At 43.0% G+C, this 12,499-nt stretch overlaps 1 protein-coding gene across 1 annotated transcript in view; it reads left to right on the forward strand.

Annotated features, from left to right (window-relative positions):
- The first annotated feature begins 5,041 nt into the window (after positions 1-5,041).
- The window catches only part of si:ch211-161c3.5 (uncharacterized protein C3orf18), an 82,103-nt gene continuing 74,645 nt past the window's right edge, over positions 5,042-12,499 (forward strand). The window contains exon 1 of the mRNA XM_060835080.1: positions 5,042-5,153. The gene's annotated coding sequence lies outside the window, so the exon portion shown is untranslated. The remainder of the gene's footprint in view (positions 5,154-12,499) is intronic.

Here is a 12,499-nt window from a genome sequence, read left to right on the forward strand (position 1 = left end):
TGGAGAGATTTGCTTGTGCTTTATAATATTAACATGGCAACTCTGAAAACAATTTCACTTCATATGCTTGTAGAGTGTGGCTGAGCATCACGTACAGCTAGAGGATCATGTTTGCAAATCTAATAAACTGTCTACTGTGAAAAAGTAACATTTCAGTTTTTCAGTCAGCTCTGATAGCTGAAGAGGTCAGTGAAATAACTGCACAGGAGCCAGGATCCCATCACCAAGTTATCCTTCATTTACTTTTGCAAAGTACCCCGGCTGTGCCCAGCCAGCTCAGAGGGAGCACTGAGGAGATTCTAAATCTCCTGGCTATATTCTCTTTACACACCCCAGCACTACTGCCTTACAGCAGTTAAAGATCATGCAACACCAGGTTATAGTCCAACAGTTTTAATTGAAAGTACTAGCTTTCGGAGCGCTGCTCCTTCACCTGATGAACCAGTAACAAACAAAGCTCAAAACAAGCAAAGCTTACGTAAAAAAAGTTAGTCACACAACACCAGGTTATAGTCCAACCGATTTATTTGGAAGTACTAGCTTTAAGAGTGCTGCTCCTTCAGCAGGTAACTATAGGGGCAGGATCATAAGACACAGAATTTATAGCAAAATTAAAACAATATATGGAATAAACCTACACTTAACGGCAATCTAGATTTGTTCAACATATTGTTCATTGCATGACAGTATGATCTTTTGCTATAAATTCTGTGTCCTATGATCCTGCCCCACTAGTTACCTGATGAAGGAGCAGTGCTCCGAAAGCTTGAGCTTCCAAATAAACTGTTGGACTATAACCTGGTACTGTGTGATTTTTAACTTTGTCCACCCCAGTCCAAGACTGGCACCTCCACATCATGGCTCCACATCATGACAGTATGTAAAAAAACGTGAATGGAAGGGTATGGATCAAATCAAAATAGAATTGGAGGGGGAAATAAAGCATTCCACAATTTCCTAGTTACATTTTAATTCCACCTGAACCGGGGAGATTCTAATCTCCTGTTTATACGTTTTTCTTCTTTTAAACTGAGGAGATTCTGTTTTTTTTTCACCTATACCACTGCCATACAGTAACAGTGCTTATTCTTCCCAGTGCCAATGTTCTGTGTGTGTAAGTGCAGACATGGTAAAAACACCAAGTGTAAAGAACTTCATTAATACTCCACCACCAGGAAAGACACCAGTGACAAGCAAAGCCCAGGGCGAACAATGCTTATTTGAAGGAAAAGTGATGGGGAGGCTACATATCAAATCGAACTAGAAATGGAGGGGGAAAGTAAGCACTCCACAATCTCCTGGTTATGTTGGTCAGCCAGGGCTTTCCTGAATAGCTCAGATTAACAGCCCCAATCAATGACCTCATAGTCAGTGAAGCCAATTTGGTTCCAATCACTACTGTCAGTTAGTTATCCAACCATAAAGCTCCAAGCTTGTATTGGTAACCTGCACTGACTTACCTGCTCATAGCCAAGGCTGCCCTGCACAGGGATGTTAAAGTCACCCTCCATACTCCTGGGAATGGGGAGACCCGGCTCAGAGTGGGATCTTGCACAGGGTGACTGTATTTTCTAAATGGAACCTGGGGAGTCACAGGGTGAGAGGACAGCAAAGTAGCTAGGATAGTCAAGGTGGATTGTGCAATGTAGCAAAGCAAAAATGTTCTTACAAACTGAATTTTGACAACTTCAAATTGCAAATGCGAAACAAACAACAATAGAGTTACCATGCTCTTAAAGTGGATTTATACTTTACTGGTAAATGATATAACAACTTTGTTCAGGCAGATCTTTGTACCCACTGGCCTCATGGCCTAGTCTATGTTGGCTCAACTTAGCCAAATAGGTTGAGAACCAACACAGTGCCTTATGCTGATTGGTTGGAAATATAGAAAATTAATTTGAAGTTGGTCATTAAAGTAGGAATTATGCTTTGTTTTGATCAGCACTGCTTTCACATTGCAGCTTAATAGCTTGTGTGTGTCTTAGACCATACATCATTAAAGTATTTGTTATTGTGATTATTATTTAGACATTTAGTGGACGCCATTATCCAAGATGATGGAAATTGGGGTCCCTTTCAAAACTGTATTCTCTTGCTATTACATTTTTTGTATTTTCTGTGTAGCACTGAACCTCATTTCACTGTATTACAGTAGCCACTCGCCTCTTACAAATGTAAACAACTAGTTTATCGGATGCCACACAACCCAATGATCAATGCAATGTTTAGGAAAATAACATTGTTTTTTGTTCTTCAGAAGATTAAATCCAAGCTTCAAGTGGAGATAACCAAGGCACTCCGGTAATCCTGGAATTATGACTGGCTGCCCGTGGTCATTGGCCATTAGACAGATGATTGACACATGGATTACCAGGTCCCAAAATAAGGGGTATCAACCAATGGAAACAGCTGCTATGTATTCATCCATATAGGGGTAGCTACAAATACTGCATAATATCAGGGTAAAACACTCCATCACTTCAACACCACTGTTGTGCTTCTCCATTCCACTGTACTGCTTCAAGATTGGTGGAGTGGTCGTATACTTTCTTTGTCTAATTAACACATATCATATCTAAACTCCTGCTTCATAACAAACTCAGTAAGCTGAGAGACGATTGCTACAAACTTTTGACAGTGTATGTGAGATGGCTGCGATCACAAAACTCAGCAAAGGTGACTAGGTGGTCACCATAAACTCGCTGCTGTACCTCACTGATGCATGAGGCATATTCCAATATGGGAAACTAAAAGTGAGTATAGTTTTGAGAAACAGGGCTACTTCTGGTGTTGCTGTTTGTCTGGGAATTGAAGTTCTCTCCCCGGAAAACAGGGATGTCCAGTCTCCTTAATTTTGCAATTGATCAGCAATCAGCAACCTCTACCCCATAATCTCCATGATATGGTTATGGGTGTGGATGTCAGGATCCATTTGATGGTGATGTTTCCTCCTATTGATAAATCACCTTTCCTTTACTAGTCCAGCTTCTGGTAAGTCCACGTGAGGAATGTGTACTGGTTGATGCCTACATCTGTTGACAGTCTCTAATATGGCATCAGTCTGTTGCCATATTAGAGACATAATGGAATAGAGTCCCTACAGTGGAAGCAGACCATTTGGGATATAGTGTCTACACCGACCCTCCACAGAGCAACCCACACTATCTCCATATTTCCTACGGCTAATCCACCTAGGCTGGCCTGCATATCCCTGGACACAGTAGGCAACTTAGCATGGCCAATCCATCTAACGTGCACATCTTTGAACTGTGGGAGGAAACTGGAGTGTCCAAAGGAAACCCACTCTGACACGGGATGAATGTGCAAACTCCACACGATCACCTGAGTCTGGAATAGAGCCCAAGATCCCTGGCGCTGTGAGGCAGCTGTGCTAAGCATTGAACAACTATGAGGATAGTGTGGAAAAATGGCCTTGAGGTAACATAGCAGCCATTATCTAGTTGAATGGTGGAACAGGCTTGATGGGCTGAATGACTTACTCTTCCTCCTATGTTCCTGTGCCATGGAGTGAGCCATATGATTAGATTAGATTCCCTACAGAATGGAAACAGGCCCTTTGGCCCAATAAGTCCACTCCCCCCCGGAAGACTAATCCAGCCAAATCCATTCCCTGCCCTACATTTACCCCTAAAGTGAGGTCTGCAGATGCTGGAGATCAGAGCTGAAAATGTGTTGCTGGTTAAAGCGCAGCAAGTCAGGTAGCATCCAAGGAACAGGAAATTCGACGTTTCGGGCTAAAGCCCTTCTTCAGGAATCATTCCTGCTCCTTGGATGCTGCCTGACCTGCTGCGCTTTAACCATCAACACATTTTCACCCCTGACTATTGCACCTAGCACTATGGGAAATTTAGCATGACTGATTCACCTGACCTGAACATCTTTTGGATTGTGGGAGGAAACCCACGCAGACACGGGGAGAATGCGCAAACTCCACACAGACAGTTGCCTGAGGCTGGAATCAAACCTGGGTCCCTGGCTCACTGATGCAGCAGTGCTAACCACTGAGCTACTGTACTAGCTGGAGGTGATAGCCCAGTGGCATTATCCCTAGGGTAATTATCCAGAAGCTGAAAATGTGTTGCTGGAAAAGCGCAGCAGGTCAGGCAGCATCCAAGGAGCAGGAGAATCGAGGTTTCGGGCATGAGCCCTTCTTCAGGAATCATTCCTGCTCCTTGGATGCTGCCTGAACTGCTGTACTTTTCCAGCAACACATTTTCAGCTCTAACCTCCAGCATCTGCAGTCCTCACTTTTTCCTAATTATCCAGAAGCACAGGGAATGTTCTGAGGTTCTGGGTTCAAGTCCTGTGATGGTGGAATTTGAATTCAGTTAAAAAGAGCTGGAATTAAGAATTGAATGATGATCATCATTGTTGAGGGAAATCCTGCCTGGTTTATTGCTGTCCTGTAGGAAAGGAACTTGCTGTCCTAACTTAGCCTGGCTGACATTTGACTCTCACCCACAGCAACGTGATTGACTCAACTGCAAGTAGGGATGTGCAATACATCCTAGATTGCCAGTGATACCCTTACCTGTGAACGAATATTTTTATTTAAAAAAGTGGAGTCTTCATTGTTTTGCACAAAAATTGCAATATTTGCTTGCGGGGTGGAAGGTTGTGGAGGGGACGGTCATCATGTGAAAGCAGCAATACAGTGAGCAATGCTATCCTTCCCCAATTAGCGTCCCAGAGAGAGAACCGGGCTCCTCACACAACCTGCTCCCGGAGCAGCCCCTTTCCCTCGACTGACAGCACAATCCTCCAATCAACAGGGTTTCTTGTCAGGGAGCCGCCCAATCAGCGGCTGAGTTAGCTGTCAGCTGGAGCTTGTCTCTGCTGAATTGTACCTGACAAGCATTGCGAATAAAACATACCCGGTGCAGCGAGAGGAGAGGGATGGACAATACTTGCTCACTGCTGGTCATGTTAAATCGCCCCTGCTTTGGTCTCACCCACCAATGAAGGCTTCAGACTTGAATTATCCTCTTCCATTTCTAAAGAAAAGGCAGGGATTTTAAAGGGCCACGCCACTGGTTTGTCATCTCGCCTGGGTATTGCTGAAGACGCGGCGTTTTATCCTGATGGAGAGGCTTGAGAGGACGACTGATTCCCTGTAATCAGAGCAAACAGTGAGTAACAACAATCTCACTCAAGTCTAGCTCAGTAAAAAGCCTCGTTTCTCACTGCAGCTAATCCCTTTAGCTGTTCTGTTGCAGGGCCTGCACATTTATAGCCATAACTGCAAGAGAAATCATTCCAGAGGACAACTTTAATCATTCCAAATATATTTTCATTCTTGAATATAGCATTTTTCACTTTGTACAGTCGGTTGTAATTTCCACATGTAGTCAGACCCAGTTATTGACTGTTCTCAGTGATTGAAACCAAGCCCCAATTCGTGCTCCTGTTCACAGTAAGGTTAATCCTGTCTCATTCAGGCCTGCTGCTGGTCACCTAATGTACTTATCACAAGCTTTAACTTCATGAACACACTCTAATGGATTTGACAGGTTGCATTTTCACTGTAATTTCTGTGCTATATATGTGTCCATCCTTAAGCTCCTAATACGTAATGCTCACTTGCCTTGCCAGTCCTCCTTTGATGTGCATTTTGCTGTGTATGATGGAGGAATTTCCAATGAGGAGGCAGTGTGCTGCACTGTAGGGTTCAGATACTGCTGGCTGCCAACTTCACCATCAGGCAGTGTCATTTGTTCTAAAGTCCATCAACAGGCAGGATTGACAGGACAAGAACTGGCCATTCGGCCCAACCATCCAGGCCGGTGTTAATGCTCCTTATCTCCCAGCTCCTTGGGCTGGGCTTTCACAGGCTCCAGGAGAATGTGTGAATTGTTAAAAATGGCTGATGAGATTTAAAAGGAGCCCACAAAGAGCAACCTTTTCATGCAGAGAGTGATGCGTGTATGGAATGAACTGCCAGAGGAAGTGGTGGAGGCTGGTACAATTGCAACATTTAAAAGGAGTCTGGATGGGTATATGAATAGGAAAGGTTTAGAATGATATGGGCCAAGTGCTGGAAAATGGGATTAGATTTATCTAGAATATCTGGTCAGCACGGATGAGTTGCACTGAAGGGTCTGTTTTTGTACTGGAGATCACTTTGACTCTATAAGAGCCAATGCATGGATTCCAATTCTTGGGACCCCCAATTATTATTGGCATGGCTAAAGAGTTAGGACAGTCCTGGTCTGCTGGACTCCAATGCTGGGATAACCATCGCCTAAACTCTGTGATCTTTTTGGATCTGTTTCTCAAGGATTCCTGCTTTTTACGTCCTCCTCAGAGGAGTGAATCCTATTCCTGGATGACCTTTTGAAAGATGACCTCCCATCCTTGCCACTATATGCATGTGGGCGGCACGGTGGCACAGTGGTTAGCACTGCTGCCTCACAGCGCCTGAGACCCGGGTTCAATTCCCGACTCAGGCGACTGACTGTGTGGAGTTTGCACGTTCTCCCCGTGTCCGCATGGGTTTCCTCCGGGTGCTCCGGTTTCCTCCCACAGTCCAAAGATGTGCGGGTCAGGTGAATTGGCCATGCTAAATTGCCCGTAGTGTTAGGTAAGGGGTAAATGTATGGGTGGGTTGCGCTTCGACGGGTCTGTGTGGACTTGTTGGGCCGAAGGGCCTGTTTCCACACTGTAAGTAATCTAATCTAATCTAATGTCTCAGACCCCACCAATGAGTCCTATACACTCTATGCTAACAAATGTCTTAAGAGAGATTTGTTCTGTGCTATTTCTTTTGCAGAGTGGTGTTATCACCCTGGAGCCAGAATGTCTGCTTGAGAAGCAGTGGGTAAACTGCTTTGAGCTCCTTGAGTGTTTTTTAATCAATCAGACAAAAGAATCACGAGTGGGTGGAGTCAGGCTCACAGAGTTTTAGTTCTGGACCAGGCCGGATGCCCTCAAAATGTTTCAAAAAGGTGGCCCAGATCGTAAATTTTCTAGTTGGCTTAAGCAGGTGTAAGTGGATATTCCAGGAGTGATGCAGCTGACCCAATCACTCAGTTTTAAACAAAACAGAATCTACTAATACACTAAAGAAAACCAAATTTAGAATAACATAACTATTTGAAAACCCAACTGATAGGAAAACACAACTGAACAAAGATATGGTCCAAATATCTGCAACATCTCATAAACATGCCCCTTGGCAAAAAGATAAATTCAACACCGCTTCTTACAGGAGAGAGATGTCAGAGAGCTGTTTCTCTGGGTCCTGCAGCCACTCTGGGTTCACAGCTAAGACTTGATCCACAGCTGCAAAATAGCCAGACTGCTGAAACCAAACCAAACCAAACCAGAGAAAAGCTGAGCTGGGAGAATGGGCCATTCCCCTTTCATTGTACAAGTGTTGTTTTTAAAGAGCTTAAAAGTTTCTTCAATTAGATAAACCCAGACATATCAGAACCTCTGCCTTTATGACACTTCTGAAAAATCAACCAACAGCAACATAACCTTGTTAAGGGAGTAGCGTCATCACAGAGCTTCCCTTTCAGTTGGAGTTGGCGTTATTGGAAGTTGGCTGCTGAAGCTGCTAAATAGAGTTCCTTCTGCTACAGCCAAAAGTTGAGCTCTTTCCCTGCTTCTAGATTGTCTCTTTAGGTATTCCTTTTTCCTGGACTGGAAAGTTATCTCAATGTTATCTATTTTTCTGTATTTGTCTTTGCCAGCAATGTACAGTTAAATAATATTTATTTTAAGTATTTCCAATAGAGTTAATCTTTACATTTTAACTATGGTGTAAGAATAAAACCTGGAATCACATTTGACCTTAGACTTGCCTTTAAATAAAATCAAAGTTAGAGTCTAGTTTATCTCCTTGATATGTTTGAGGGGGTTTGGTCTGGTCTATAACAGACTCCACTCATCCAATCTCTTAAATCCTTCATGCCAACTCATGGCATTTCTAATTACCCAGTATACATGCTGTATTGACGCAAGTAAATAAAGGGTGAGCCATTGACAAAATTGATCTATGAAGAAGAAAAGCTGTCAGTCACATAACCTGGTTACCCTGATGTGCAAATGCAAGGATATTGGAGCTTTCAGTCAGAGAATGCGCAAGTTGGAGGGGCGCAGACTGAGCAAAGCAGCTGTGAGAATATCCCATTTTAATTGGAGTATCCATTTATTTATAACTGAATTCCTACAGTAGGGAAGCAGGCCATTCAGCCCATCAAGACCACACTGCTCCTCCAAAGAGCATCCCATCCACTCCATCCCTGTACACCTGCATTTCCCATGGCTAATCCACCTAGCCTGCGTATCTTTGCACTATGAGAGGAAACAGGATCAAACCCACACAGAACGGGGAGAACGTGCGAACTCGACACAGACGTGCACCTGAGGCTGGAATCAAACCTGGGTACCTGGTGCCCTGAGGCAGTAGTGCCAACCACTGAGTCGCTGTGCTGCCAATCAGTATATGTTGGCACAAACACTTGTCCAAACTGTTCAGGGGGTGAAGGGGTAGAGGCAGTGAACCTGGTGCCAGCATGCCTCCAACCCTCTGAAATGAAATTTGTGCCTTTTGAATGCAGTTTTCTTTCTTGAGGTAACTGCACTGAACTGGGAAATCTCCAACTCTCACTACGTTCCATTAATGTGAAAACCCACTTTTCTATGTATAGGAATTTCTTCTGAATTTCCCATTGGATTTGTTAATAATTGTCTGTCTTTTATTGATGGCCTGTAGTTATGCTGTTCTCAATAAGAGGAATATTTTCCCTTGATCCAACTTATCGAAATCTTTACTCAGCTTGAAAGTCCAGACTTCCATTTGTATGCTGAAACATGTGCACGCAATGACACACACATATTGATTGACAGCTTTTTAAAATTTAAATCTAATTTGTCAATGGCTGAATTTTTATTTACACAAGACAAAAAAGTGTCAGGTGCTTAGTTGTTCCTTTGATATTTTAAATATCTGGTGGATTGATACTCTTAAAATTGTAGTATCACCAATTGTTTAAAGGAAGCTACAATTTTTAAAAGATCTTTCCACAGATGCCTTTGTTACAAATTGCTTCAGTACAGCATGTGCATTGGACTATTTTGTTGTCTTGAGAGAGTGGTGCTGGAAAAGCACAGCAGGTCAGGCAGCATCTGAGGATCAGGACAATCGGGCAAAAGCTCTTCGTCAGCCCCAACAACCCGAAAACTTCAGAAACAGTACTCTTTCCATAAAACTTCTACGTTAGCCAAGGAATAGAGTTTTTAAGAGCAAGGAAGTTATGCTGGAACTATATAAAAAGTTGGTTAGCCCACAACTAGCGTAGTATTCAGTTCTAGAATTCACATTATTGGAGGAGAATGGTTGCACTGGTGAGAATGCAGAGGTGGCTTACCAGGATGTTGACTGGGCTAAAGAGCTTCAGGTATGAAGAGAGAATGGGGGTTATTTTCCTTCGACCAGAATATACTAAGGGGGAGGGGGGGGAAACCTTATGCTGATGTACAAAATTTTGGGTGGCATAGACTGGAAGAAACTTTTCCCCATGGTGGAGGGATCCAGAGGGCATAGATTTAGGTTCAGGTCAAGAGATTTAGAGGGGACATGAGGAAAGCATTTTACATCCAGAGGGTGGTGGGAATCTGGAACTCACTGCCTGTGTGGTAGTACAGGCAGAAAGCCTTTTAACGTCTCTGAATAGGTTGATTAAAGAATATATTGAATCTCCACTAGTCGAGCTGATATCTCTACCTCAGTAATGAAAGGGCCCGAATCAGAGTCAGGAATACCACCCTCCATGGTTAGATTGTGGTGTTGTGTCGCCATCGTCCTACTAGGCTAGAGGGGCTGCTCTCTGAGAGAGAAAGGCAACTGGTGGTGATTTAATCTGGGGACCACTAGACCTCAGGCAAGGAAGAGGTTGAGAAGGAGAGTCCTTCATGGTAACCTTAAAGTGGTGATAGGAATTGGACCCACGCTGTTGGCATCACACTGCTCTGTAAACCAAAAATCCAGCCAACTGAGCTAAACCAATTCCCTGCATTAGGTTAATGCAAGGACTGTGAAGCTCATCTCAGCTTTTTTATTGTTAAAAAGAGGAGAGACTTAAAACTTTTCTGATATGAAGATCTACAGGATTCAAATATCATTTTCTTAAATATTGTAAATTAAAGTAATTAAATCAAGAAAATTCCACACCATCTCCTTTCAGTGATTGAGAAACATTCAGTGTATGTTTCAATGAACAATTTTAACAAAAGATAACTCCAATAGCTCTTCCAAAATGCTTTCGAGTTTTTCTTTTCTATTTCTAGTGCAGACCTTGGGATTAATGATTCATGTCCTTGGGGGAGATGCTCCATTGCATGTTACCTTGTCTATGATTACCACCATCATGCTGGTCAGCTCAATTGCATCCTTCCTCAATATTCTCTATTTGAGAGAACACTGCCTTTAATGGGTATTATTTTTCACAATCCTCATCCTCATAGCTGCATTAGATTTTCGAGGCATTTCTAAACTCTCTTATACTGAGCACTGCATACTGAATTTGAAAACCTATTCATTATACAAACAGAGCCCTGAAAAACACAGAAATTGCAAATGCTAGAATCCTGAAACACATACTGAAGCACTAAGCAGGTCAATTATCATTCATGGACAAAGCAATTATAGAGGCCTAGAGGTTTACAGCATGGAAACAGGCCCTTTGGCCCAACCTGTTCATGCTGCCTGTCTCCGCACTTAAACTAGTCCCATTTGCATGCATTTGGTCCATATCCCTCCATATCTATCCCATTGTATACCTGTCCAAATGTTTCTTGCATGACAAAATTATACTTGCCTCCACCAATACCTCTGGCAACCCATTCCAGACACTCACCATCCTCTGTAAAGAGAATTGCCCCTCTGAACCATTTTATTTCTCTCCCCTCTCATCTTAAACGTGTGCTGTCTAGTTTCAGACTCCCCTACCCCATGGGGGAAAATCTGTTGGCTAGCTACCTTATCTATGCCTCTCATGATTTTAAAGACTTCTGTAAGGTCGCCAATTAGTCTCCTACGCTCCAGGAGAAAAGTCCCAGACGTTGGCTATTCACCTATCCATACCCGTCATGATTTTGTATAGACTTCCATAATGTCAGCCCTCAGCCCCAAATACTTCAGGGGGAAAAACTTCCAGCTTCTCCTTATAACTCAAACCTCCCCACCCAGGGAGCATCCTAGTAACCTTTTCTGCGATCTTTCTAGTTTAACAATATCCTTTCCATAATCGGGCGAGCAAGGCTATACACGGTTCTCCAAATGTGATGCAGTTAATGTGTTAAGTATGGCAGGTTTATCCCAATTGTTGATGAGCATGTGACTGAAAGATTATTGGGGGTAGGTGAGAATGAGGACTAATTGAATTCAATGGTCTAGCAGGTGCGAAGGAGTGGGTGGCTGACTGCTTCTCCTGATTCATATGTTCTCTCTGCTCTCTTCACAGATGAGACTAGACTTGGGTTTCCCAGCTCTTTCTGTTTTTATTTAGGACTTGCTGCAGATTCTGAAGGAGCAAAGATGGCCTTTAGTGGAGTGATGTGCTCAGCTATACAGGACATTGGTTAGGCTACTTCTGGAATATTGTGTGCAATTCTGGTCCTCCTCCTCTAGGAAGGATGTTGTGAAACTTGAAAGGTTTTAGGAAAGATTGACAAGGGTGTTGCCAGGGTTGGAGGATTTGAGGTATAGGGAGAGGCTGAATAGGCTGGGTCTTTTTATCCTGGAGCGTCAGGGATGACCTTATAGATGTTTATAAAATCATGAGGGGCATAGATAAGATAAATAGACAAGTCTTTTCCCTGGGTTAGGGGAGTCCAGAACTAGAGGGAATAGGTTTAAAGTGAGAGGGGAAAGATTTAAAAGGGGCCTAAAAGGCAATATTTTCACACAGAGGGTGGTGCATTTATGAAATGAGCTGCTAGAGGAAGTGGTGGAGGCTGGTACAATTATAAAATTTAAGAGGCATCTGGAAGGTTATATAAATAGGAAGGGTTCAGAGGGATATGGGCCAAGCCTGGAAAATGAGACTAGATTAGGTTAGGAAAATCTGGTCAGCATGGATGAGTTGGACTGAAGGGTTTGTTTCCATGATATACATCTCTATGATCTGTGGGATCTTGCTATCATGTGGGCCAATGTTATGTGTTGTTGTTGAGTTTGTAGGCATGTACACTACCTTTTTGAGAGAGTGAAAGTTGACACTGATCTAGAAATGCACAGAATTTGCATGGAAAACTTTAAAATATAACATCTGGAACAAATAGCTGAGTTGCTCTGTTACACAACAAATTCGAATTTGACCAGTCAGTTTAAATTATGCCCCAAGATACTAAAACCCAATCGAATTGGAATTTTTATTGTTTTGTTGACATCGAACCGATGAGATGATCTGATGTACAAAAATCTGGCATTTTGAACAGTTAGCCAGAGCGACAAAGAGCACCAATAGAC

Source organism: Hemiscyllium ocellatum, chromosome 14 (assembly GCF_020745735.1).
Source record: "Hemiscyllium ocellatum isolate sHemOce1 chromosome 14, sHemOce1.pat.X.cur, whole genome shotgun sequence".
Lineage (NCBI taxonomy): Eukaryota > Metazoa > Chordata > Chondrichthyes > Orectolobiformes > Hemiscylliidae > Hemiscyllium > Hemiscyllium ocellatum.